At 36.0% G+C, this 25,967-nt stretch overlaps 3 pseudogenes; all 3 read left to right on the plus strand.

Moving 5' to 3' along the window:
* Positions 1-219: 219 nt before the first annotated feature.
* LOC135645018 (zinc finger protein BRUTUS-like) lies at positions 220-8,077 on the plus strand (annotated as a pseudogene).
* Positions 8,078-8,332: 255 nt separating this feature from the next.
* On the plus strand, positions 8,333-16,076 carry LOC135645020 (zinc finger protein BRUTUS-like; annotated as a pseudogene).
* Positions 16,077-16,449: 373 nt separating this feature from the next.
* Positions 16,450-22,504, plus strand: LOC135645069 (zinc finger protein BRUTUS-like; annotated as a pseudogene).
* The last annotated feature ends 3,463 nt before the right edge of the window (positions 22,505-25,967 follow it).

Consider the following 25,967-nt stretch of genomic DNA (forward strand, 5'->3'; position numbering starts at 1 on the left):
AATATCAATGGGTTTACTTAGACATAGTCGAAACGGATGTTGGTGTTTATCTCGTGACATTATGTTGTCATCGAAGCATATGTTCTCCATTCACTCTGTGCATACCAAAAGGGCACTATACAACAAATTAGAGAGGAGAATACTAAAAATATATTAAGAGTTCTTCCCTACGATGAATTACCAGCCATGCATTGTTATTTGTTTGAAACATGTAGGTCATATTTACTTGGATTGAAGACAAAAGCATGGCTGACATGGGAAAAAGTCATGTTGATGATTCTCTATCACAGAGTTCTACACCTTGCAGGTCCATTGATGACACTGAGAAGTATGCCTGTCTTTCTGATCTTTCCAGGACTGGGAAGAGAAAACATAACGAACCAGACAGCAAAGCTATTGATCTTGGGTTGTACCCGATAGATGAAATATTGCATTGGCATAATGCTATTAGAAAAGAATTAAATGAAATAGCAGAATGTGCAAGGAAAATACAGCTTTCTGGAGATTTATCTGATTTGTCTGTCTTCAACACAAGGCTTCAATTTATTGCTGATGTGTGCATCTTTCATAGGTAAGGGACTTTGTTATTTTTTATTGAATAGAAGCAGATAAAGTTTATACGAATTCTGGTTAAGAGCTCTCTTGGATTTTACATTCTTTGCATGACCTTTTTTTTGTTATTATATGAAGCTCATAACCAATTAACCATTCTGAGAGAAGTGGACCATGATGTATAGAAAATTTGAACTTACTATATGACTATACGTCTCATATAACAAGTTTGGCCAGTGCCCTTACACTAAGAAGCACAGGGACTGCATTTGAGATAATGAAGTACAACATGAAATAGCAGTGATTTAAGCAATCTTTACACATTCACCATTATTCTTGGACTTAGTGCTTGAACTCATCTATTGACAAATAGCATTTTCTGCACATGCAGTTATGCTGAAGACCAAGTAATATTTCCAGCAGTATCAGATGGAATGGAATTCCTTTTGCTGGACCATGCAAATGAAAAAATTCAGTTTAACAAGTTTAGGTGCTTAATTGAAGAAATCCAGAGTGCAGAGGCCAATTCTACTTCTGTAGAATTCTATTCTGAGTTTTGTTCGCATGCTGATCAAATAATGGATACTATTCAGAAGCATTTCCATAGTGAGGAAGCTGAGGTACGCTGATACGGACAACATTAACTTTATTGTTTTCTTTTGAGTATCTGAAAATACATTTGTACTTCTCTTTTTTTAGGTTCTTCCTCTTGCCAGGATGCATTTTTCTTCTGAGAAACAGTGTAAGCTTCTTTTCAGAAGTCTGTGTGTTATGCCCTTGAAACTGTTAGAGCGTGTTTTACCATGGTTTGTTGCAAACTTAAGTGATAAGGAGGCAAGTCAGTTTCTCCAGAATATGCATCTAGCTGGTCAGTTCTCTTGTGTATCTTTACTCTTCACTTTTGCCACATCATTTTACCAATTTTTTAAAAGTAGCTAAGATTGATGTTTCATGGCACAGCCTCATCATCTGAAGATGCACTGGTCACCCTTTTTTCCGGTTGGGCGTGCAAGGGTAGGAGCGAGGATATTACTAGTTCTGGCAAGTTCATATGCTTGACTTCAAAAGCAATCTGTTGCTTCCCTTTAGAAGACAGTACTGAGTCGGAAGAAGATTGCAGACATAATTTCTGTTCATGTTCTTGTCTACTTGGGTGTGAGAAAGGCTTGACAATTCTGAAATCTGAGAACAATGCTAGGCCTATTAAACGAGGCAACTTTTCAGGATTATATGGAAATTCTGGTGAAATCAACACTTCAGAAAGTAATGAAATCTATAGTGTGTCATGTAGCCAAAAGTCATGCTGTGTACCGGCGCTGGGAGTTGCTAGCGCCAACACTGGAATAAGTTCACCTGATGCTTCAAAGTCTCTGCTTTTTTCATCTTACAATTCTTCTGTCCCTTACTTTAAGTCCAGTCTCTTTGTTCCAGAGATGGAATTGAATTTATGTAGTATAGAGAACACTTTGAGGCCAATTGACAACATATTTAAATTTCATAAGGCGATTAGCAAAGATGTGAAGTATTTGGATGATGAATCCGGAAACCTTATACCTTATGTTGATACTGTTCTTCGGCAGTTCAGTGGAAGATTTCGCTTGTTATGGGGTCTATACAGAGCTCATAGTAATGCTGAGGATGATATTGTTTTCCCAGCTTTAGAATCAAGAGAAACACTTCATAATGTGAGTCATTCATACACCCTTGACCACAAGCAGGAAGAAAAGCTATTTAGAGATATTTCTGTAGTGCTTTTAGAGCTCTCACAACTGCATGATGGCTTGGGAATGAACATCAGTAAAGATGCTGCAAGGGGAAGCAATTCTGATTCTCATGTAGTTGATCAGACTAGAAAACATAATGAGCTTGTCACTAAGCTTCAAGGAATGTGCAAATCTCTACGAGTTACTCTTGATAATCATATCTTCAGAGAAGAGCTTGAATTATGGCCATTATTTGACAAGCATTTTTCAGTGGATGAGCAAGATAAGATTGTTGGACGAATAATAGGAACAACAGGTGCAGAGGTCCTCCAATCGATGCTACCATGGGTAACTTCTGCTCTTAGTCAAGAGGAACAGAATAAGATGATGGATACATGGAGACAGGCAACCAAAAACACCATGTTTAATGAGTGGCTAAATGAGTGGTGGAAGGATACTCCCTCATTGTCTACAGATGCAACAGAGAGTTCTGGTCTTCCAAAAGGTCTGTAATCTAATCAAGTCTTTTACTGTTTGTACTTTATAGTTAAAATAACTCTCAGTGTTGTGGAAATTATAATTCTTTGCTGACTTTTTTTTACTACAAATGACTTATCAAATTGTTGCATCCATAGAGGCTGATCACCAAGAAAGTCTCGAGCAAAGTGACCAGATGTTCAAGCCTGGTTGGAATAATATATTTAGGATGAATCAGAATGAGCTCGAATCAGAGATAAGGAAGGTTTCACGAGATCCAACAATTGATCCACGAAGAAAGGCATATCTTATACAAAACTTAATGACAAGGTTTGTGTTATTTAATCTTCTGTATGTGCTAATGTGACATTTAAGTAAGTAATTTAGATGGACATTGCAGTCGCTGGATAGCTGCTCAGCAGAAATTACCTCAGGCTAGAACTGAGGAAGCTACAGAAGGAGAAGACATACCTGGATGCTCTCCATCCTTTCGAGATCCGGAGAAACAAATATTTGGCTGTGAGCATTCAGGAGGAACTGCAAACTTGTTGCTGCATGTTGTAACAAATTGTTCACATGCAGATTTTGCCATGACAAAGTCAGTGATCATTCAATGGACAGGTATCATCCTTGATGCTGCTGATTTTTTTCCTCATGTAAAATGTCGCAGCACTGTGCTTGGCTGTAGTTCCATTATTAGTAACTTGTTTTATTTTCTTGTATAAATTTGTATAACTAAGTTGATGTACTAAAAGGTTTAAATGCAAGTGATTTTATGAAATATTTCATTTAATGGAAAAAATCAATATTTTAAGTGAGATTAAATTCTTGGGACTCCCTAAAGGAACCTAGCTTGTGCATGGCCTAAATATTACCAGGATCTAATGGATTAATTGCAAAAACTAAAGTAATGAAGGCAACCTGCTGTACATTGTCATTTGGGTAGAAGTTTAAGTTGCATTCATGTGAACACTAAGTAGTATGACCATATTGTGTTGGTGACCGTTGACTTACATAATTGAATCAATTCACCCAGTGATGCAACTGCATGCCTTGTCTAGGCTGTGTTTATATGTGAAATTTGCTAGTTGCCTGCCAGAGCCTTTTTTGTGTTGAACTTGCTGCATATCAGTGTATGTCATGCAATTTGGTGTGTATCCACCTGTATGGGATGGTATATATTATGGTGCAAACCGTGCAATCAATATTCTGCATAATAGTATGTTCTACTTTTAAAATGTACTCGGTTGGTAGTTGGTGCTATCTTATTGGTTTTCCACTTCATCTTTTCTTATGATGCTGGTTAGAATTGGATTGTATACGGATTGAAAGTATTGTTCTGTCCTGTGTTGAATATTCTCTTCTTTGGCTGTTGAGCTTGCTCCAATCACTTATGGGCAATAATATTTTTTCTTCATAAAAGGATGCCTTACATCATACGGAATAATGAACCTTGCTCATTAACCTAAACATCTTGGAGTCATGCCCAATGTGGGATCTTTAAGGTCCTCATTGTGACACAATAAGTCATATTACTACGGAGTATATTTTGTTATTGCATTGGTGGATAGAACCCTTTGCTTTAGGGTGCTCCAAACATATCGCAACTTGTAAAAGTTTTCTCAGGTTTAAGTTCTTGCGCATGCAGCTTGCATACAGGAATTTCAGATATGCTATATATATATATATATATATATATATATACACACATACAGCATGTATGTATGTATGTATGTATGTGTATTAGTTGGACTTGTTGGTGTAAGAATTTTATTTGGCATTCAAATGGTGAAACTAACCTCCTCTACTGGACAATGTTGGCAGTTTTGGGTCCCTTGGCTAGGACAATATTGTGGTGCCAACCATTCTTTCTTGTCCTTTGCAGAAAAGCAACAAGTGAAATGATGTGTATGCGTTGTTTGAAGGTTCAACCAGTTGGTCCAACTTGCAGGACACCTTCCTGTGCTGGATTCTGGATGGCGAAGTATTATTGCAATATCTGCAAGTTTTTTGATGATGAAAGGTTGATGACTCAATATTGCATTTCTAATAACATTTTGGCATTAGGAAAAATAAATGTTCCTTTTTTTTTGCTTTACTTTTCTTTTATGGAACTTCCCTATTTTACTTATACCTGGTGTTAAAGAACCATTTATTTATCTTTTTCATGTTTATCTTGAGCATCTAGACATTTATTTGTGCATAAATATAGATTGTTTTAAGGGAAATGTATTCTTTTAAACAGAATTCTTAAACCTCTGCATATAAACATTTTTCTATATAGTTTAAACTTCCTTATAGACAATAATAATTGTGTCCTATGCACAACAACAGTCATCGTTCAATTCTTGAGAATCAATTATATGAACTACTGAAACTAGTAAGTGAAGATCTCGATTTATTGTTGTAGGTGCCCAATTTTTTAGTCAAATGAAGTAAGTGTTAAGGTATGAAAGAAAACCCCACATTGTGGTTTTGACTTCTCTTTGGAATTGACTATCAGGAAAATCAACTGTTGTGTTTTGTACAACCTCTAGTTTCCTATAGGTGTCATTTCTGGGTCTCAAGCTGAAACAGTTTAGTTAGTTAATTATTTGTTTCCAGTTATTCAAGACTCAAAGGGAACTCCTCGGTGTTCTCGGCTCTTGTTTTGTCAAAATCCTTAGCTGTTTAGTCAAAATCCTTAGCAAATTATAGTTGTTCCTGATCATTGAGCTTGAGGTTTCATGCACAACTATGATTCTTAGATTGCCTGTGTAATGATAAAATATCCTTTGTAGAGGTTATCAAGTGATATTTGCAAGAACAAACCCTTACAGATATGATCTTGCATTCAGTAATGTCTTCACAGTTCTCTATGTGAAAGTCTCAGCATCACATGTCACCTACTAACATAGATCATTAGTAATTAGCATAATGTGTTGTTTCAGCCAAAAATTAATAAAACTAAGATAAACTTTAATCAAATCGATAAATGATATGAAAAGACTTAGAGTCCTCTAACAAACAAATCTACATGTTTCAAGTAGCTAATCCTGTAATTTTTATTTTTTCAGAAATGTGTACCACTGCCCATTTTGCAACTTATGTCGTGTTGGAAAAGGACTTGGCATAGACTTCTTTCATTGCATGACATGCAATTGTTGCTTGGGTATGAAATTGAAGGAGCACAAGTGCCGAGAGAAAGGTCTAGAGACAAACTGTCCGATTTGTTGTGATTTTCTGTTTACATCAAGTGCAGCTGTAAGAGCTCTGCGCAGTGGACATTTCATGCATTCTGCATGCTTCCAAGTATGCCCTTATTCCTGTCAAGTATCTTTTGTTTTTCTTTGAGGCTTTATTTGTTAGCTGTTTAAGTTGTCCTGCATGTCTTTTATTCAGGAAGTTGGTTGATAATTAGCTAACTTTTTTGTTTCTGCCTAGGCGTACACTTGCAGTCATTACACCTGCCCAATTTGTAGCAAATCCTTGGGAGACATGGCCGTAAGTTATCAGTATTTCTTCCAAGATTAAGCATTTTTTTATATTTTTGTAAGCATAGGTAGCTTCGAAGGATTCATTGTATATGTTGACTATTTGCAAGAAAGAAAGGAATGATTTTGCATCCACTCAAACAGATGAAATGACAAATCCCATAGGCAAATAGGTGATAAGATTATGACCTATCCTTTCTTCATTCTTTCCTTGTGTTAAACCTTAAAAATCTCCATGTTATGTCTCTACATGGTCATTTAATCCCTTTAAACATACTAGTATTTCTAAAATGGTCGCATCTTAACTCATTCAGAATTCTTATTTGATTTGATCATCTGATTCAATTTAAGGATCTCCATAAAAGTTATCAATTTCTCTAGTATTCTATAACTGACTATTTTAGTCCCTTGTCTGAAACTGATTCTGCTTCAGATTAGACACAAATTTCTGAACCCTTACTTTTTGGGATCACCAAGTTCAATCACTGATCCTGAGTTGATTATAGCAGCCTGAGCAATGACCAGCCTTTCAAACTAATTTTGGTCAGTGTCGGTTGATCCCAGATTGATTTCCAGCCAATCCCGTTGATCCCAACTCATCTTGGTCTCATCATGCAGATTGTGACTGATTTTTGTCAGATCTTCTTGTTTCAAAGAAACCATTAAACTATTGGGTTTGTTAGTCTGGCTGCAGAACCTAACCTCACCCTGAGCTGCCAAACCTATCCATGTCCTAAATCTTATGATCAATCTTGAACCCGATCGGAATCTTATAGATACTGCTGGAATTTTTTAATGAAATCCATATCTACAATAAAGCCTATATCTGATGCACTCAGTTTCATAAATTTTCACCTACCTAATTTTTCGTTTAAAAATTATGTAGTTTCTCTTTCTAATTGTTGTACCAATTAACTTTAACATGTTTCCTAGAAGTGTTCTTAAATCTAAGTGGTCTTCTAATCTGTTCTTTATTCCATGGAGCATGCAACGATAAAGATGCTATTCATTATTTCAAAGTGACAATTTAGCCCCAAAATATATTTGGTTCCGGTTCATGTTTCATGCATGATCATTCAAAATGTAGCTGGTAAGTTAAGGCATCCTCCTTTTCAGGATGAGGGCCATATGTGAAAAGGATGTGATAGTAAGCATGCCTAGGGCGTAATTCTTTCTAGTATCGTGCATAATAGCTATATTAGAACACAATTGAATAAAAATTTACAAGGGTACAAAATGGAAATTGAAAGAGTGCAAATATTTGCCAGAGCATGCTTGCTATACAGCATATAATTCCTTCAGCTTTCATTTCTTCTAATTGGAAATGGTTGTGCATTTGTTCAGGTGTACTTTGGCATGATTGATGCCTTGTTGGCTGCTGAAGAGCTTCCTGAAGAGTATCGGGATCGATGTCAGGTATCAAACAACTATCTTGAGATCCTACATGATACTGAACTAATTGCTATTTCGTAATACCCAGGACATACTATGTAACGACTGTGGCAAAAAGGGAACATCTCGCTTTCACTGGCTTTACCACAAATGTGCTTTTTGTGGTTCTTACGATACCAGGGTGATCAAGACCGACACAACCAGTTGCTTCACATAAGATTAGTGCAGGAATCCCCTTGTTTTTGTTAAATATTTTTTTTTTCTTCATTTGTGTAAATATACACATAGGAGCAACTTCTACATCAGTGCTGTAGCACTCATAGTCCATAGCCTATCCCATTTTTTCACAAATGCAGCAAGGGACAATTATTTGTATTTGAAAATACTTGTTTTGCCTACTCTGGTCTTTAGTCTTTGTACTAGTGAGGCCTCTCATTTCTTTTTGATCCTCTTAAAATGGAAGATGATGGATGTACCTCATTCCACAGTGGAAATTTTGATCAACAGGAGAGTTCAAATATCAATGGGTTTACTTAGACATAGTCGAAACGGATGTTGGTGTTTATCTCGTGACATTATGTTGTCATCGAAGCATATGTTCTCCATTCACTCTGTGCATACCAAAAGGGCACTATACAACAAATTAGAGAGGAGAATACTAAAAATATATTAAGAGTTCTTCCCTACGATGAATTACCAGCCATGCATTGTTATTTGTTTGAAACATGTAGGTCATATTTACTTGGATTGAAGACAAAAGCATGGCTGACATGGGAAAAAGTCATGTTGATGATTCTCTATCACAGAGTTCTACACCTTGCAGGTCCATTGATGACACTGAGAAGTATGCCTGTCTTTCTGATCTTTCCAGGACTGGGAAGAGAAAACATAACGAACCAGACAGCAAAGCTATTGATCTTGGGTTGTACCCGATAGATGAAATATTGCATTGGCATAATGCTATTAGAAAAGAATTAAATGAAATAGCAGAATGTGCAAGGAAAATACAGCTTTCTGGAGATTTATCTGATTTGTCTGTCTTCAACACAAGGCTTCAATTTATTGCTGATGTGTGCATCTTTCATAGGTAAGGGACTTTGTTATTTTTTATTGAATAGAAGCAGATAAAGTTTATACGAATTCTGGTTAAGAGCTCTCTTGGATTTTACATTCTTTGCATGACCTTTTTTTTGTTATTATATGAAGCTCATAACCAATTAACCATTCTGAGAGAAGTGGACCATGATGTATAGAAAATTTGAACTTACTATATGACTATACGTCTCATATAACAAGTTTGGCCAGTGCCCTTACACTAAGAAGCACAGGGACTGCATTTGAGATAATGAAGTACAACATGAAATAGCAGTGATTTAAGCAATCTTTACACATTCACCATTATTCTTGGACTTAGTGCTTGAACTCATCTATTGACAAATAGCATTTTCTGCACATGCAGTTATGCTGAAGACCAAGTAATATTTCCAGCAGTATCAGATGGAATGGAATTCCTTTTGCTGGACCATGCAAATGAAAAAATTCAGTTTAACAAGTTTAGGTGCTTAATTGAAGAAATCCAGAGTGCAGAGGCCAATTCTACTTCTGTAGAATTCTATTCTGAGTTTTGTTCGCATGCTGATCAAATAATGGATACTATTCAGAAGCATTTCCATAGTGAGGAAGCTGAGGTACGCTGATACGGACAACATTAACTTTATTGTTTTCTTTTGAGTATCTGAAAATACATTTGTACTTCTCTTTTTTTAGGTTCTTCCTCTTGCCAGGATGCATTTTTCTTCTGAGAAACAGTGTAAGCTTCTTTTCAGAAGTCTGTGTGTTATGCCCTTGAAACTGTTAGAGCGTGTTTTACCATGGTTTGTTGCAAACTTAAGTGATAAGGAGGCAAGTCAGTTTCTCCAGAATATGCATCTAGCTGGTCAGTTCTCTTGTGTATCTTTACTCTTCACTTTTGCCACATCATTTTACCAATTTTTTAAAAGTAGCTAAGATTGATGTTTCATGGCACAGCCTCATCATCTGAAGATGCACTGGTCACCCTTTTTTCCGGTTGGGCGTGCAAGGGTAGGAGCGAGGATATTACTAGTTCTGGCAAGTTCATATGCTTGACTTCAAAAGCAATCTGTTGCTTCCCTTTAGAAGACAGTACTGAGTCGGAAGAAGATTGCAGACATAATTTCTGTTCATGTTCTTGTCTACTTGGGTGTGAGAAAGGCTTGACAATTCTGAAATCTGAGAACAATGCTAGGCCTATTAAACGAGGCAACTTTTCAGGATTATATGGAAATTCTGGTGAAATCAACACTTCAGAAAGTAATGAAATCTATAGTGTGTCATGTAGCCAAAAGTCATGCTGTGTACCGGCGCTGGGAGTTGCTAGCGCCAACACTGGAATAAGTTCACCTGATGCTTCAAAGTCTCTGCTTTTTTCATCTTACAATTCTTCTGTCCCTTACTTTAAGTCCAGTCTCTTTGTTCCAGAGATGGAATTGAATTTATGTAGTATAGAGAACACTTTGAGGCCAATTGACAACATATTTAAATTTCATAAGGCGATTAGCAAAGATGTGAAGTATTTGGATGATGAATCCGGAAACCTTATACCTTATGTTGATACTGTTCTTCGGCAGTTCAGTGGAAGATTTCGCTTGTTATGGGGTCTATACAGAGCTCATAGTAATGCTGAGGATGATATTGTTTTCCCAGCTTTAGAATCAAGAGAAACACTTCATAATGTGAGTCATTCATACACCCTTGACCACAAGCAGGAAGAAAAGCTATTTAGAGATATTTCTGTAGTGCTTTTAGAGCTCTCACAACTGCATGATGGCTTGGGAATGAACATCAGTAAAGATGCTGCAAGGGGAAGCAATTCTGATTCTCATGTAGTTGATCAGACTAGAAAACATAATGAGCTTGTCACTAAGCTTCAAGGAATGTGCAAATCTCTACGAGTTACTCTTGATAATCATATCTTCAGAGAAGAGCTTGAATTATGGCCATTATTTGACAAGCATTTTTCAGTGGATGAGCAAGATAAGATTGTTGGACGAATAATAGGAACAACAGGTGCAGAGGTCCTCCAATCGATGCTACCATGGGTAACTTCTGCTCTTAGTCAAGAGGAACAGAATAAGATGATGGATACATGGAGACAGGCAACCAAAAACACCATGTTTAATGAGTGGCTAAATGAGTGGTGGAAGGATACTCCCTCATTGTCTACAGATGCAACAGAGAGTTCTGGTCTTCCAAAAGGTCTGTAATCTAATCAAGTCTTTTACTGTTTGTACTTTATAGTTAAAATAACTCTCAGTGTTGTGGAAATTATAATTCTTTGCTGACTTTTTTTTACTACAAATGACTTATCAAATTGTTGCATCCATAGAGGCTGATCACCAAGAAAGTCTCGAGCAAAGTGACCAGATGTTCAAGCCTGGTTGGAATAATATATTTAGGATGAATCAGAATGAGCTCGAATCAGAGATAAGGAAGGTTTCACGAGATCCAACAATTGATCCACGAAGAAAGGCATATCTTATACAAAACTTAATGACAAGGTTTGTGTTATTTAATCTTCTGTATGTGCTAATGTGACATTTAAGTAAGTAATTTAGATGGACATTGCAGTCGCTGGATAGCTGCTCAGCAGAAATTACCTCAGGCTAGAACTGAGGAAGCTACAGAAGGAGAAGACATACCTGGATGCTCTCCATCCTTTCGAGATCCGGAGAAACAAATATTTGGCTGTGAGCATTCAGGAGGAACTGCAAACTTGTTGCTGCATGTTGTAACAAATTGTTCACATGCAGATTTTGCCATGACAAAGTCAGTGATCATTCAATGGACAGGTATCATCCTTGATGCTGCTGATTTTTTTCCTCATGTAAAATGTCGCAGCACTGTGCTTGGCTGTAGTTCCATTATTAGTAACTTGTTTTATTTTCTTGTATAAATTTGTATAACTAAGTTGATGTACTAAAAGGTTTAAATGCAAGTGATTTTATGAAATATTTCATTTAATGGAAAAAATCAATATTTTAAGTGAGATTAAATTCTTGGGACTCCCTAAAGGAACCTAGCTTGTGCATGGCCTAAATATTACCAGGATCTAATGGATTAATTGCAAAAACTAAAGTAATGAAGGCAACCTGCTGTACATTGTCATTTGGGTAGAAGTTTAAGTTGCATTCATGTGAACACTAAGTAGTATGACCATATTGTGTTGGTGACCGTTGACTTACATAATTGAATCAATTCACCCAGTGATGCAACTGCATGCCTTGTCTAGGCTGTGTTTATATGTGAAATTTGCTAGTTGCCTGCCAGAGCCTTTTTTGTGTTGAACTTGCTGCATATCAGTGTATGTCATGCAATTTGGTGTGTATCCACCTGTATGGGATGGTATATATTATGGTGCAAACCGTGCAATCAATATTCTGCATAATAGTATGTTCTACTTTTAAAATGTACTCGGTTGGTAGTTGGTGCTATCTTATTGGTTTTCCACTTCATCTTTTCTTATGATGCTGGTTAGAATTGGATTGTATACGGATTGAAAGTATTGTTCTGTCCTGTGTTGAATATTCTCTTCTTTGGCTGTTGAGCTTGCTCCAATCACTTATGGGCAATAATATTTTTTCTTCATAAAAGGATGCCTTACATCATACGGAATAATGAACCTTGCTCATTAACCTAAACATCTTGGAGTCATGCCCAATGTGGGATCTTTAAGGTCCTCATTGTGACACAATAAGTCATATTACTACGGAGTATATTTTGTTATTGCATTGGTGGATAGAACCCTTTGCTTTAGGGTGCTCCAAACATATCGCAACTTGTAAAAGTTTTCTCAGGTTTAAGTTCTTGCGCATGCAGCTTGCATACAGGAATTTCAGATATGCTATATATATATATATATATATATATATATATATACACACATACAGCATGTATGTATGTATGTATGTATGTGTATTAGTTGGACTTGTTGGTGTAAGAATTTTATTTGGCATTCAAATGGTGAAACTAACCTCCTCTACTGGACAATGTTGGCAGTTTTGGGTCCCTTGGCTAGGACAATATTGTGGTGCCAACCATTCTTTCTTGTCCTTTGCAGAAAAGCAACAAGTGAAATGATGTGTATGCGTTGTTTGAAGGTTCAACCAGTTGGTCCAACTTGCAGGACACCTTCCTGTGCTGGATTCTGGATGGCGAAGTATTATTGCAATATCTGCAAGTTTTTTGATGATGAAAGGTTGATGACTCAATATTGCATTTCTAATAACATTTTGGCATTAGGAAAAATAAATGTTCCTTTTTTTTTGCTTTACTTTTCTTTTATGGAACTTCCCTATTTTACTTATACCTGGTGTTAAAGAACCATTTATTTATCTTTTTCATGTTTATCTTGAGCATCTAGACATTTATTTGTGCATAAATATAGATTGTTTTAAGGGAAATGTATTCTTTTAAACAGAATTCTTAAACCTCTGCATATAAACATTTTTCTATATAGTTTAAACTTCCTTATAGACAATAATAATTGTGTCCTATGCACAACAACAGTCATCGTTCAATTCTTGAGAATCAATTATATGAACTACTGAAACTAGTAAGTGAAGATCTCGATTTATTGTTGTAGGTGCCCAATTTTTTAGTCAAATGAAGTAAGTGTTAAGGTATGAAAGAAAACCCCACATTGTGGTTTTGACTTCTCTTTGGAATTGACTATCAGGAAAATCAACTGTTGTGTTTTGTACAACCTCTAGTTTCCTATAGGTGTCATTTCTGGGTCTCAAGCTGAAACAGTTTAGTTAGTTAATTATTTGTTTCCAGTTATTCAAGACTCAAAGGGAACTCCTCGGTGTTCTCGGCTCTTGTTTTGTCAAAATCCTTAGCTGTTTAGTCAAAATCCTTAGCAAATTATAGTTGTTCCTGATCATTGAGCTTGAGGTTTCATGCACAACTATGATTCTTAGATTGCCTGTGTAATGATAAAATATCCTTTGTAGAGGTTATCAAGTGATATTTGCAAGAACAAACCCTTACAGATATGATCTTGCATTCAGTAATGTCTTCACAGTTCTCTATGTGAAAGTCTCAGCATCACATGTCACCTACTAACATAGATCATTAGTAATTAGCATAATGTGTTGTTTCAGCCAAAAATTAATAAAACTAAGATAAACTTTAATCAAATCGATAAATGATATGAAAAGACTTAGAGTCCTCTAACAAACAAATCTACATGTTTCAAGTAGCTAATCCTGTAATTTTTATTTTTTCAGAAATGTGTACCACTGCCCATTTTGCAACTTATGTCGTGTTGGAAAAGGACTTGGCATAGACTTCTTTCATTGCATGACATGCAATTGTTGCTTGGGTATGAAATTGAAGGAGCACAAGTGCCGAGAGAAAGGTCTAGAGACAAACTGTCCGATTTGTTGTGATTTTCTGTTTACATCAAGTGCAGCTGTAAGAGCTCTGCGCAGTGGACATTTCATGCATTCTGCATGCTTCCAAGTATGCCCTTATTCCTGTCAAGTATCTTTTGTTTTTCTTTGAGGCTTTATTTGTTAGCTGTTTAAGTTGTCCTGCATGTCTTTTATTCAGGAAGTTGGTTGATAATTAGCTAACTTTTTTGTTTCTGCCTAGGCGTACACTTGCAGTCATTACACCTGCCCAATTTGTAGCAAATCCTTGGGAGACATGGCCGTAAGTTATCAGTATTTCTTCCAAGATTAAGCATTTTTTTATATTTTTGTAAGCATAGGTAGCTTCGAAGGATTCATTGTATATGTTGACTATTTGCAAGAAAGAAAGGAATGATTTTGCATCCACTCAAACAGATGAAATGACAAATCCCATAGGCAAATAGGTGATAAGATTATGACCTATCCTTTCTTCATTCTTTCCTTGTGTTAAACCTTAAAAATCTCCATGTTATGTCTCTACATGGTCATTTAATCCCTTTAAACATACTAGTATTTCTAAAATGGTCGCATCTTAACTCATTCAGAATTCTTATTTGATTTGATCATCTGATTCAATTTAAGGATCTCCATAAAAGTTATCAATTTCTCTAGTATTCTATAACTGACTATTTTAGTCCCTTGTCTGAAACTGATTCTGCTTCAGATTAGACACAAATTTCTGAACCCTTACTTTTTGGGATCACCAAGTTCAATCACTGATCCTGAGTTGATTATAGCAGCCTGAGCAATGACCAGCCTTTCAAACTAATTTTGGTCAGTGTCGGTTGATCCCAGATTGATTTCCAGCCAATCCCGTTGATCCCAACTCATCTTGGTCTCATCATGCAGATTGTGACTGATTTTTGTCAGATCTTCTTGTTTCAAAGAAACCATTAAACTATTGGGTTTGTTAGTCTGGCTGCAGAACCTAACCTCACCCTGAGCTGCCAAACCTATCCATGTCCTAAATCTTATGATCAATCTTGAACCCGATCGGAATCTTATAGATACTGCTGGAATTTTTTAATGAAATCCATATCTACAATAAAGCCTATATCTGATGCACTCAGTTTCATAAATTTTCACCTACCTAATTTTTCGTTTAAAAATTATGTAGTTTCTCTTTCTAATTGTTGTACCAATTAACTTTAACATGTTTCCTAGAAGTGTTCTTAAATCTAAGTGGTCTTCTAATCTGTTCTTTATTCCATGGAGCATGCAACGATAAAGATGCTATTCATTATTTCAAAGTGACAATTTAGCCCCAAAATATATTTGGTTCCGGTTCATGTTTCATGCATGATCATTCAAAATGTAGCTGGTAAGTTAAGGCATCCTCCTTTTCAGGATGAGGGCCATATGTGAAAAGGATGTGATAGTAAGCATGCCTAGGGCGTAATTCTTTCTAGTATCGTGCATAATAGCTATATTAGAACACAATTGAATAAAAATTTACAAGGGTACAAAATGGAAATTGGAAGAGTGCAAATATTTGCTAGAGCATGCTTGCTATACAGCATATAATTCCTTCAGCTTTCATTTCTTCTAATTGGAAATGGTTGTGCATTTGTTCAGGTGTACTTTGGCATGATTGATGCCTTGTTGGCTGCTGAAGAGCTTCCTGAAGAGTATCGGGATCGATGTCAGGTATCAAACAACTATCTTGAGATCCTACATGATACTGAACTAATTGCTATTTCGTAATACCCAGGACATACTATGTAACGACTGTGGCAAAAAGGGAACATCTCGCTTTCACTGGCTTTACCACAAATGTGCTTTTTGTGGTTCTTACGATACCAGGGTGATCAAGACCGACACAACCAGTTGCTTCACATAAGATTAGTGCAGGAATCCCCTTGTTTTTGTTAAATATTTTTTTTTTCTTCATTTGTGTAAATATACACATAGGAGCAACTTCTACATCAGTGCTGTAGCACTCATAGTCCATAGCCTATCCCATTTTTTCACAAATGCAGCAAGGGACAATTATTTGTATTTGAAAATACTTGTTTTGCCTACTCTGGTCTTTAGTCTTTGTACTAGTGAGGCCTCTCATTTCTTTTTTATCCTCTTAAAATGGAAGATGATGGATGTACCTCATTCCACAGTGGAAATTTTGATCAACAGGAGAGTTCAAATATCAATGGGTTTACTTAGACATAGTCGAAACGGATGTTGGTGTTTATCTCGTGACATTATGTTGTCATCGAAGCATATGTTCTCCATTCACTCTGTGCATACCAAAAGGGCACTATACAACAAATTAGAGAGGAGAATACTAAAAATATATTAAGAGTTCTTCCCTACGATGAATTACCAGCCATGCATTGTTATTTGTTTGAAACATGTAGGTCATATTTACTTGGATTGAAGACAAAAGCATGGCTGACATGGGAAAAAGTCATGTTGATGATTCTCTATCACAGAGTTCTACACCTTGCAGGTCCATTGATGACACTGAGAAGTATGCCTGTCTTTCTGATCTTTCCAGGACTGGGAAGAGAAAACATAACGAACCAGACAGCAAAGCTATTGATCTTGGGTTGTACCCGATAGATGAAATATTGCATTGGCATAATGCTATTAGAAAAGAATTAAATGAAATAGCAGAATGTGCAAGGAAAATACAGCTTTCTGGAGATTTATCTGATTTGTCTGTCTTCAACACAAGGCTTCAATTTATTGCTGATGTGTGCATCTTTCATAGGTAAGGGACTTTGTTATTTTTTATTGAATAGAAGCAGATAAAGTTTATACGAATTCTGGTTAAGAGCTCTCTTGGATTTTACATTCTTTGCATGACCTTTTTTTTGTTATTATATGAAGCTCATAACCAATTAACCATTCTGAGAGAAGTGGACCATGATGTATAGAAAATTTGAACTTACTATATGACTATACGTCTCATATAACAAGTTTGGCCAGTGCCCTTACACTAAGAAGCACAGGGACTGCATTTGAGATAATGAAGTACAACATGAAATAGCAGTGATTTAAGCAATCTTTACACATTCACCATTATTCTTGGACTTAGTGCTTGAACTCATCTATTGACAAATAGCATTTTCTGCACATGCAGTTATGCTGAAGACCAAGTAATATTTCCAGCAGTATCAGATGGAATGGAATTCCTTTTGCTGGACCATGCAAATGAAAAAATTCAGTTTAACAAGTTTAGGTGCTTAATTGAAGAAATCCAGAGTGCAGAGGCCAATTCTACTTCTGTAGAATTCTATTCTGAGTTTTGTTCGCATGCTGATCAAATAATGGATACTATTCAGAAGCATTTCCATAGTGAGGAAGCTGAGGTACGCTGATACGGACAACATTAACTTTATTGTTTTCTTTTGAGTATCTGAAAATACATTTGTACTTCTCTTTTTTTAGGTTCTTCCTCTTGCCAGGATGCATTTTTCTTCTGAGAAACAGTGTAAGCTTCTTTTCAGAAGTCTGTGTGTTATGCCCTTGAAACTGTTAGAGCGTGTTTTACCATGGTTTGTTGCAAACTTAAGTGATAAGGAGGCAAGTCAGTTTCTCCAGAATATGCATCTAGCTGGTCAGTTCTCTTGTGTATCTTTACTCTTCACTTTTGCCACATCATTTTACCAATTTTTTAAAAGTAGCTAAGATTGATGTTTCATGGCACAGCCTCATCATCTGAAGATGCACTGGTCACCCTTTTTTCCGGTTGGGCGTGCAAGGGTAGGAGCGAGGATATTACTAGTTCTGGCAAGTTCATATGCTTGACTTCAAAAGCAATCTGTTGCTTCCCTTTAGAAGACAGTACTGAGTCGGAAGAAGATTGCAGACATAATTTCTGTTCATGTTCTTGTCTACTTGGGTGTGAGAAAGGCTTGACAATTCTGAAATCTGAGAACAATGCTAGGCCTATTAAACGAGGCAACTTTTCAGGATTATATGGAAATTCTGGTGAAATCAACACTTCAGAAAGTAATGAAATCTATAGTGTGTCATGTAGCCAAAAGTCATGCTGTGTACCGGCGCTGGGAGTTGCTAGCGCCAACACTGGAATAAGTTCACCTGATGCTTCAAAGTCTCTGCTTTTTTCATCTTACAATTCTTCTGTCCCTTACTTTAAGTCCAGTCTCTTTGTTCCAGAGATGGAATTGAATTTATGTAGTATAGAGAACACTTTGAGGCCAATTGACAACATATTTAAATTTCATAAGGCGATTAGCAAAGATGTGAAGTATTTGGATGATGAATCCGGAAACCTTATACCTTATGTTGATACTGTTCTTCGGCAGTTCAGTGGAAGATTTCGCTTGTTATGGGGTCTATACAGAGCTCATAGTAATGCTGAGGATGATATTGTTTTCCCAGCTTTAGAATCAAGAGAAACACTTCATAATGTGAGTCATTCATACACCCTTGACCACAAGCAGGAAGAAAAGCTATTTAGAGATATTTCTGTAGTGCTTTTAGAGCTCTCACAACTGCATGATGGCTTGGGAATGAACATCAGTAAAGATGCTGCAAGGGGAAGCAATTCTGATTCTCATGTAGTTGATCAGACTAGAAAACATAATGAGCTTGTCACTAAGCTTCAAGGAATGTGCAAATCTCTACGAGTTACTCTTGATAATCATATCTTCAGAGAAGAGCTTGAATTATGGCCATTATTTGACAAGCATTTTTCAGTGGATGAGCAAGATAAGATTGTTGGACGAATAATAGGAACAACAGGTGCAGAGGTCCTCCAATCGATGCTACCATGGGTAACTTCTGCTCTTAGTCAAGAGGAACAGAATAAGATGATGGATACATGGAGACAGGCAACCAAAAACACCATGTTTAATGAGTGGCTAAATGAGTGGTGGAAGGATACTCCCTCATTGTCTACAGATGCAACAGAGAGTTCTGGTCTTCCAAAAGGTCTGTAATCTAATCAAGTCTTTTACTGTTTGTACTTTATAGTTAAAATAACTCTCAGTGTTGTGGAAATTATAATTCTTTGCTGACTTTTTTTTACTACAAATGACTTATCAAATTGTTGCATCCATAGAGGCTGATCACCAAGAAAGTCTCGAGCAAAGTGACCAGATGTTCAAGCCTGGTTGGAATAATATATTTAGGATGAATCAGAATGAGCTCGAATCAGAGATAAGGAAGGTTTCACGAGATCCAACAATTGATCCACGAAGAAAGGCATATCTTATACAAAACTTAATGACAAGGTTTGTGTTATTTAATCTTCTGTATGTGCTAATGTGACATTTAAGTAAGTAATTTAGATGGACATTGCAGTCGCTGGATAGCTGCTCAGCAGAAATTACCTCAGGCTAGAACTGAGGAAGCTACAGAAGGAGAAGACATACCTGGATGCTCTCCATCCTTTCGAGATCCGGAGAAACAAATATTTGGCTGTGAGCATTCAGGAGGAACTGCAAACTTGTTGCTGCATGTTGTAACAAATTGTTCACATGCAGATTTTGCCATGACAAAGTCAGTGATCATTCAATGGACAGGTATCATCCTTGATGCTGCTGATTTTTTTCCTCATGTAAAATGTCGCAGCACTGTGCTTGGCTGTAGTTCCATTATTAGTAACTTGTTTTATTTTCTTGTATAAATTTGTATAACTAAGTTGATGTACTAAAAGGTTTAAATGCAAGTGATTTTATGAAATATTTCATTTAATGGAAAAAATCAATATTTTAAGTGAGATTAAATTCTTGGGACTCCCTAAAGGAACCTAGCTTGTGCATGGCCTAAATATTACCAGGATCTAATGGATTAATTGCAAAAACTAAAGTAATGAAGGCAACCTGCTGTACATTGTCATTTGGGTAGAAGTTTAAGTTGCATTCATGTGAACACTAAGTAGTATGACCATATTGTGTTGGTGACCGTTGACTTACATAATTGAATCAATTCACCCAGTGATGCAACTGCATGCCTTGTCTAGGCTGTGTTTATATGTGAAATTTGCTAGTTGCCTGCCAGAGCCTTTTTTGTGTTGAACTTGCTGCATATCAGTGTATGTCATGCAATTTGGTGTGTATCCACCTGTATGGGATGGTATATATTATGGTGCAAACCGTGCAATCAATATTCTGCATAATAGTATGTTCTACTTTTAAAATGTACTCGGTTGGTAGTTGGTGCTATCTTATTGGTTTTCCACTTCATCTTTTCTTATGATGCTGGTTAGAATTGGATTGTATACGGATTGAAAGTATTGTTCTGTCCTGTGTTGAATATTCTCTTCTTTGGCTGTTGAGCTTGCTCCAATCACTTATGGGCAATAATATTTTTTCTTCATAAAAGGATGCCTTACATCATACGGAATAATGAACCTTGCTCATTAACCTAAACATCTTGGAGTCATGCCCAATGTGGGATCTTTAAGGTCCTCATTGTGACACAATAAGTCATATTACTACGGAGTATATTTTGTTATTGCATTGGTGGATAGAACCCTTTGCTTTAGGGTGCTCCAAACATATCGCAACTTGTAAAAGTTTTCTCAGGTTTAAGTTCTTGCGCATGCAGCTTGCATACAGGAATTTCAGATATGCTATATATATATATATATATATATATACATACAGCATGTATGTATGTATGTATGTATGTGTATTAGTTGGACTTGTTGGTGTAAGAATTTTATTTGGCATTCAAATGGTGAAACTAACCTCCTCTACTGGACAATGTTGGCAGTTTTGGGTCCCTTGGCTAGGACAATATTGTGGTGCCAACCATTCTTTCTTGTCCTTTGCAGAAAAGCAACAAGTGAAATGATGTGTATGCGTTGTTTGAAGGTTCAACCAGTTGGTCCAACTTGCAGGACACCTTCCTGTGCTGGATTCTGGATGGCGAAGTATTATTGCAATATCTGCAAGTTTTTTGATGATGAAAGGTTGATGACTCAATATTGCATTTCTAATAACATTTTGGCATTAGGAAAAATAAATGTTCCTTTTTTTTTGCTTTACTTTTCTTTTATGGAACTTCCCTATTTTACTTATACCTGGTGTTAAAGAACCATTTATTTATCTTTTTCATGTTTATCTTGAGCATCTAGACATTTATTTGTGCATAAATATAGATTGTTTTAAGGGAAATGTATTCTTTTAAACAGAATTCTTAAACCTCTGCATATAAACATTTTTCTATATAGTTTAAACTTCCTTATAGACAATAATAATTGTGTCCTATGCACAACAACAGTCATCGTTCAATTCTTGAGAATCAATTATATGAACTACTGAAACTAGTAAGTGAAGATCTCGATTTATTGTTGTAGGTGCCCAATTTTTTAGTCAAATGAAGTAAGTGTTAAGGTATGAAAGAAAACCCCACATTGTGGTTTTGACTTCTCTTTGGAATTGACTATCAGGAAAATCAACTGTTGTGTTTTGTACAACCTCTAGTTTCCTATAGGTGTCATTTCTGGGTCTCAAGCTGAAACAGTTTAGTTAGTTAATTATTTGTTTCCAGTTATTCAAGACTCAAAGGGAACTCCTCGGTGTTCTCGGCTCTTGTTTTGTCAAAATCCTTAGCTGTTTAGTCAAAATCCTTAGCAAATTATAGTTGTTCCTGATCATTGAGCTTGAGGTTTCATGCACAACTATGATTCTTAGATTGCCTGTGTAATGATAAAATATCCTTTGTAGAGGTTATCAAGTGATATTTGCAAGAACAAACCCTTACAGATATGATCTTGCATTCAGTAATGTCTTCACAGTTCTCTATGTGAAAGTCTCAGCATCACATGTCACCTACTAACATAGATCATTAGTAATTAGCATAATGTGTTGTTTCAGCCAAAAATTAATAAAACTAAGATAAACTTTAATCAAATCGATAAATGATATGAAAAGACTTAGAGTCCTCTAACAAACAAATCTACATGTTTCAAGTAGCTAATCCTGTAATTTTTATTTTTTCAGAAATGTGTACCACTGCCCATTTTGCAACTTATGTCGTGTTGGAAAAGGACTTGGCATAGACTTCTTTCATTGCATGACATGCAATTGTTGCTTGGGTATGAAATTGAAGGAGCACAAGTGCCGAGAGAAAGGTCTAGAGACAAACTGTCCGATTTGTTGTGATTTTCTGTTTACATCAAGTGCAGCTGTAAGAGCTCTGCGCAGTGGACATTTCATGCATTCTGCATGCTTCCAAGTATGCCCTTATTCCTGTCAAGTATCTTTTGTTTTTCTTTGAGGCTTTATTTGTTAGCTGTTTAAGTTGTCCTGCATGTCTTTTATTCAGGAAGTTGGTTGATAATTAGCTAACTTTTTTGTTTCTGCCTAGGCGTACACTTGCAGTCATTACACCTGCCCAATTTGTAGCAAATCCTTGGGAGACATGGCCGTAAGTTATCAGTATTTCTTCCAAGATTAAGCATTTTTTTATATTTTTGTAAGCATAGGTAGCTTCGAAGGATTCATTGTATATGTTGACTATTTGCAAGAAAGAAAGGAATGATTTTGCATCCACTCAAACAGATGAAATGACAAATCCCATAGGCAAATAGGTGATAAGATTATGACCTATCCTTTCTTCATTCTTTCCTTGTGTTAAACCTTAAAAATCTCCATGTTATGTCTCTACATGGTCATTTAATCCCTTTAAACATACTAGTATTTCTAAAATGGTCGCATCTTAACTCATTCAGAATTCTTATTTGATTTGATCATCTGATTCAATTTAAGGATCTCCATAAAAGTTATCAATTTCTCTAGTATTCTATAACTGACTATTTTAGTCCCTTGTCTGAAACTGATTCTGCTTCAGATTAGACACAAATTTCTGAACCCTTACTTTTTGGGATCACCAAGTTCAATCACTGATCCTGAGTTGATTATAGCAGCCTGAGCAATGACCAGCCTTTCAAACTAATTTTGGTCAGTGTCGGTTGATCCCAGATTGATTTCCAGCCAATCCCGTTGATCCCAACTCATCTTGGTCTCATCATGCAGATTGTGACTGATTTTTGTCAGATCTTCTTGTTTCAAAGAAACCATTAAACTATTGGGTTTGTTAGTCTGGCTGCAGAACCTAACCTCACCCTGAGCTGCCAAACCTATCCATGTCCTAAATCTTATGATCAATCTTGAACCCGATCGGAATCTTATAGATACTGCTGGAATTTTTTAATGAAATCCATATCTACAATAAAGCCTATATCTGATGCACTCAGTTTCATAAATTTTCACCTACCTAATTTTTCGTTTAAAAATTATGTAGTTTCTCTTTCTAATTGTTGTACCAATTAACTTTAACATGTTTCCTAGAAGTGTTCTTAAATCTAAGTGGTCTTCTAATCTGTTCTTTATTCCATGGAGCATGCAACGATAAAGATGCTATTCATTATTTCAAAGTGACAATTTAGCCCCAAAATATATTTGGTTCCGGTTCATGTTTCATGCATGATCATTCAAAATGTAGCGGGTAAGTTAAGGCATCCTCCTTTTCAGGATGAGGGCCATATGTGAAAAGGATGTGATAGTAAGCATGCCTAGGGCGCAATTCTTTCTAGTATCATGCATAATAGCTATATTAGAACACAATTGAACAAAAATTTACAAGGGTACAAAATGGAAATTGAAAGAGTGCAAATATTTGCTAGAGCATGCTTGCTATACAGCATATAATTCCTTCAGCTTTCATTTCTTCTAATTGGAAATGGTTGTGCATTTGTTCAGGTGTACTTTGGCATGATTGATGCCTTGTTGGCTGCTGAAGAGTATCGGGATCGATGTCAGGTATCAAACAACTATCTTGAGATCCTACATGATACTGAACTAATTGTTATTTCGTAATACCCAGGACATACTATGTAACGACTGTGGCAAAAAGGGAACATCTCGCTTTCACTGGCTTTACCACAAATGTGCTTTTTGTGGTTCTTACAATACCAGGGTGATCAAGACCGACACAACCAGTTGCTTCACATAAGATTAGTGCAGGAATCCCCTTGTTTTTGTTAAATTTTTTTTTTTCTTCATTTGTGTAAATATACACATAGGAGCAACTTCTACATCAGTGCTGTAGCACTCATAGTCCATAGCCTATCCCATTTTTTCACAAATGCAGCAAGGGACAATTATTTGTATTTGAAAATACTTGTTTTGCCTACTCTGGTCTTTGGTCTTTGTAGTAGTGAGGCCTCTCATTTCTTTTTGATCCTCTTAAAATGGAAGATGATGGATGTACCTCATTCCACAGTGAAAATTTTGATCAACAGGAGAGTTCAAATATCAATGGGTTTACTTAGACATAGTCGAAACGGATGTTGGTGTTTATCTCGTGACATTATGTTATCATCGAAGCATATGTTCTCCATTCACTCTGTGCATACCAAAAGGGCACTCACTATTTAATGATACAACAAATTAGAGAGAAGAATACTAAAAATATATTAAGAGTTGATTATTTGCAAGAAAGAAAGAAATGATTTTGCATCCACTCAAACAGATGAAATGACAAATCCCATAGGCAAATAGGTGATAAGATTATGACCTATCCTTTCTTCATTCTTTCCTTGTGTTAAACCTTAAAAATCTCCATGTTATGTCTCTACATGGTCATTTAATCCCTTTAAATATACTAGTATTTCTAAAATGGTCATCTAGAATTCTTATTTGATTTGATCATCTGATTCAATTTCTCTAGTATTTTATTACTGATTATTTTAGTCCAAACTAATTATGCTTTCGATTAGGCACAAATTTCTGAAACCTTACTTTTTGGGATCACCATGTTCGACGCGTGGCGGCTGGCCAAGGAAGGCACGGTCATGGCCCGGATCGATGACGACAGCTCCTTCAATGCCTTCGCCGATTCGGAGCTCATCTCCTGACACGTCTTTCGGATCTTCAAGTGGAGGTCCGGATCCGAGCTTGGCTGCTCAAGAAGATGTTCTTGTTGAAAGAGCGGACAACTTTACTCTTCATTGAAATGAAGGAGTTACAGTGAGTCGAGAGATTTATACCTTGAATTTTGGATAGGTGGTGATGTAGGTAGCAAAAGCGACCATGGCCCGGTTCCCATCTCGCAAGACTCAATTTGCTAATTACTTAAGGAATTCCTTAATCTTTATAAAATTATTATCTATGATGATAATGTCATTTATATAAACCATTAGATATATGATATGAATAAATAATTATTTATAATTTATAAATATGATTTGGATATTAAGAATAGTTGAAGTAAAAAAGTAATTATATAAATACTATTTAATTAAGGTCTCCTATTATTAACATTTAATTGACGTACATGTTAACTTTGAGCGATAGTCAAACTCAGGGTGAGTCAAATTATTATCAGTTTAACAATCCAGTTGAAAGTCTTTATGAAACTAACACTTGATCATTTGTGAATTATTTTGGCCACTAAACATGCTTTGCCTTTGGTAATATATTCATTTGGATTTCGCTTAATTCAAAAGATCCACTTACAACCGATAATATTTTATATTATGTGAAATAATATAAGAATTCATATGACATCGTGGAGTATGATATCGCATTCCTCACATATGATTTTACGTTAATGTGAAGATTTTTGAGCTTGGGTAATGCTTATGAGTTTAATAAGATCAAGTGGAGAGCTTATGGTAACGTGAAAGTCAAGGATTTGATATGATTTAAATATATTATTTTTAGAACATATTGTCATGTGATATTTAGGCTCCATGGTAATATTAGATTATGTTGATAGTATGAGAATTAGTGAAAAGTCAGTAACATACACTTGATTAAACTAATATATTTCAATGTCACTTGATCGAGAATAAGATAAAGACATCATTTATGGTTTCACTTGTAGCGTTGGGAAATTAATTGATGAAGAGATTAATTGATGAAGAGATGGATAGAGAAATTATATAATGGGTG

This window comes from Musa acuminata, chromosome BXJ3-8 (assembly GCF_036884655.1).
Source record: "Musa acuminata AAA Group cultivar baxijiao chromosome BXJ3-8, Cavendish_Baxijiao_AAA, whole genome shotgun sequence".
Taxonomy (NCBI): Eukaryota; Viridiplantae; Streptophyta; class Magnoliopsida; order Zingiberales; family Musaceae; genus Musa; species Musa acuminata.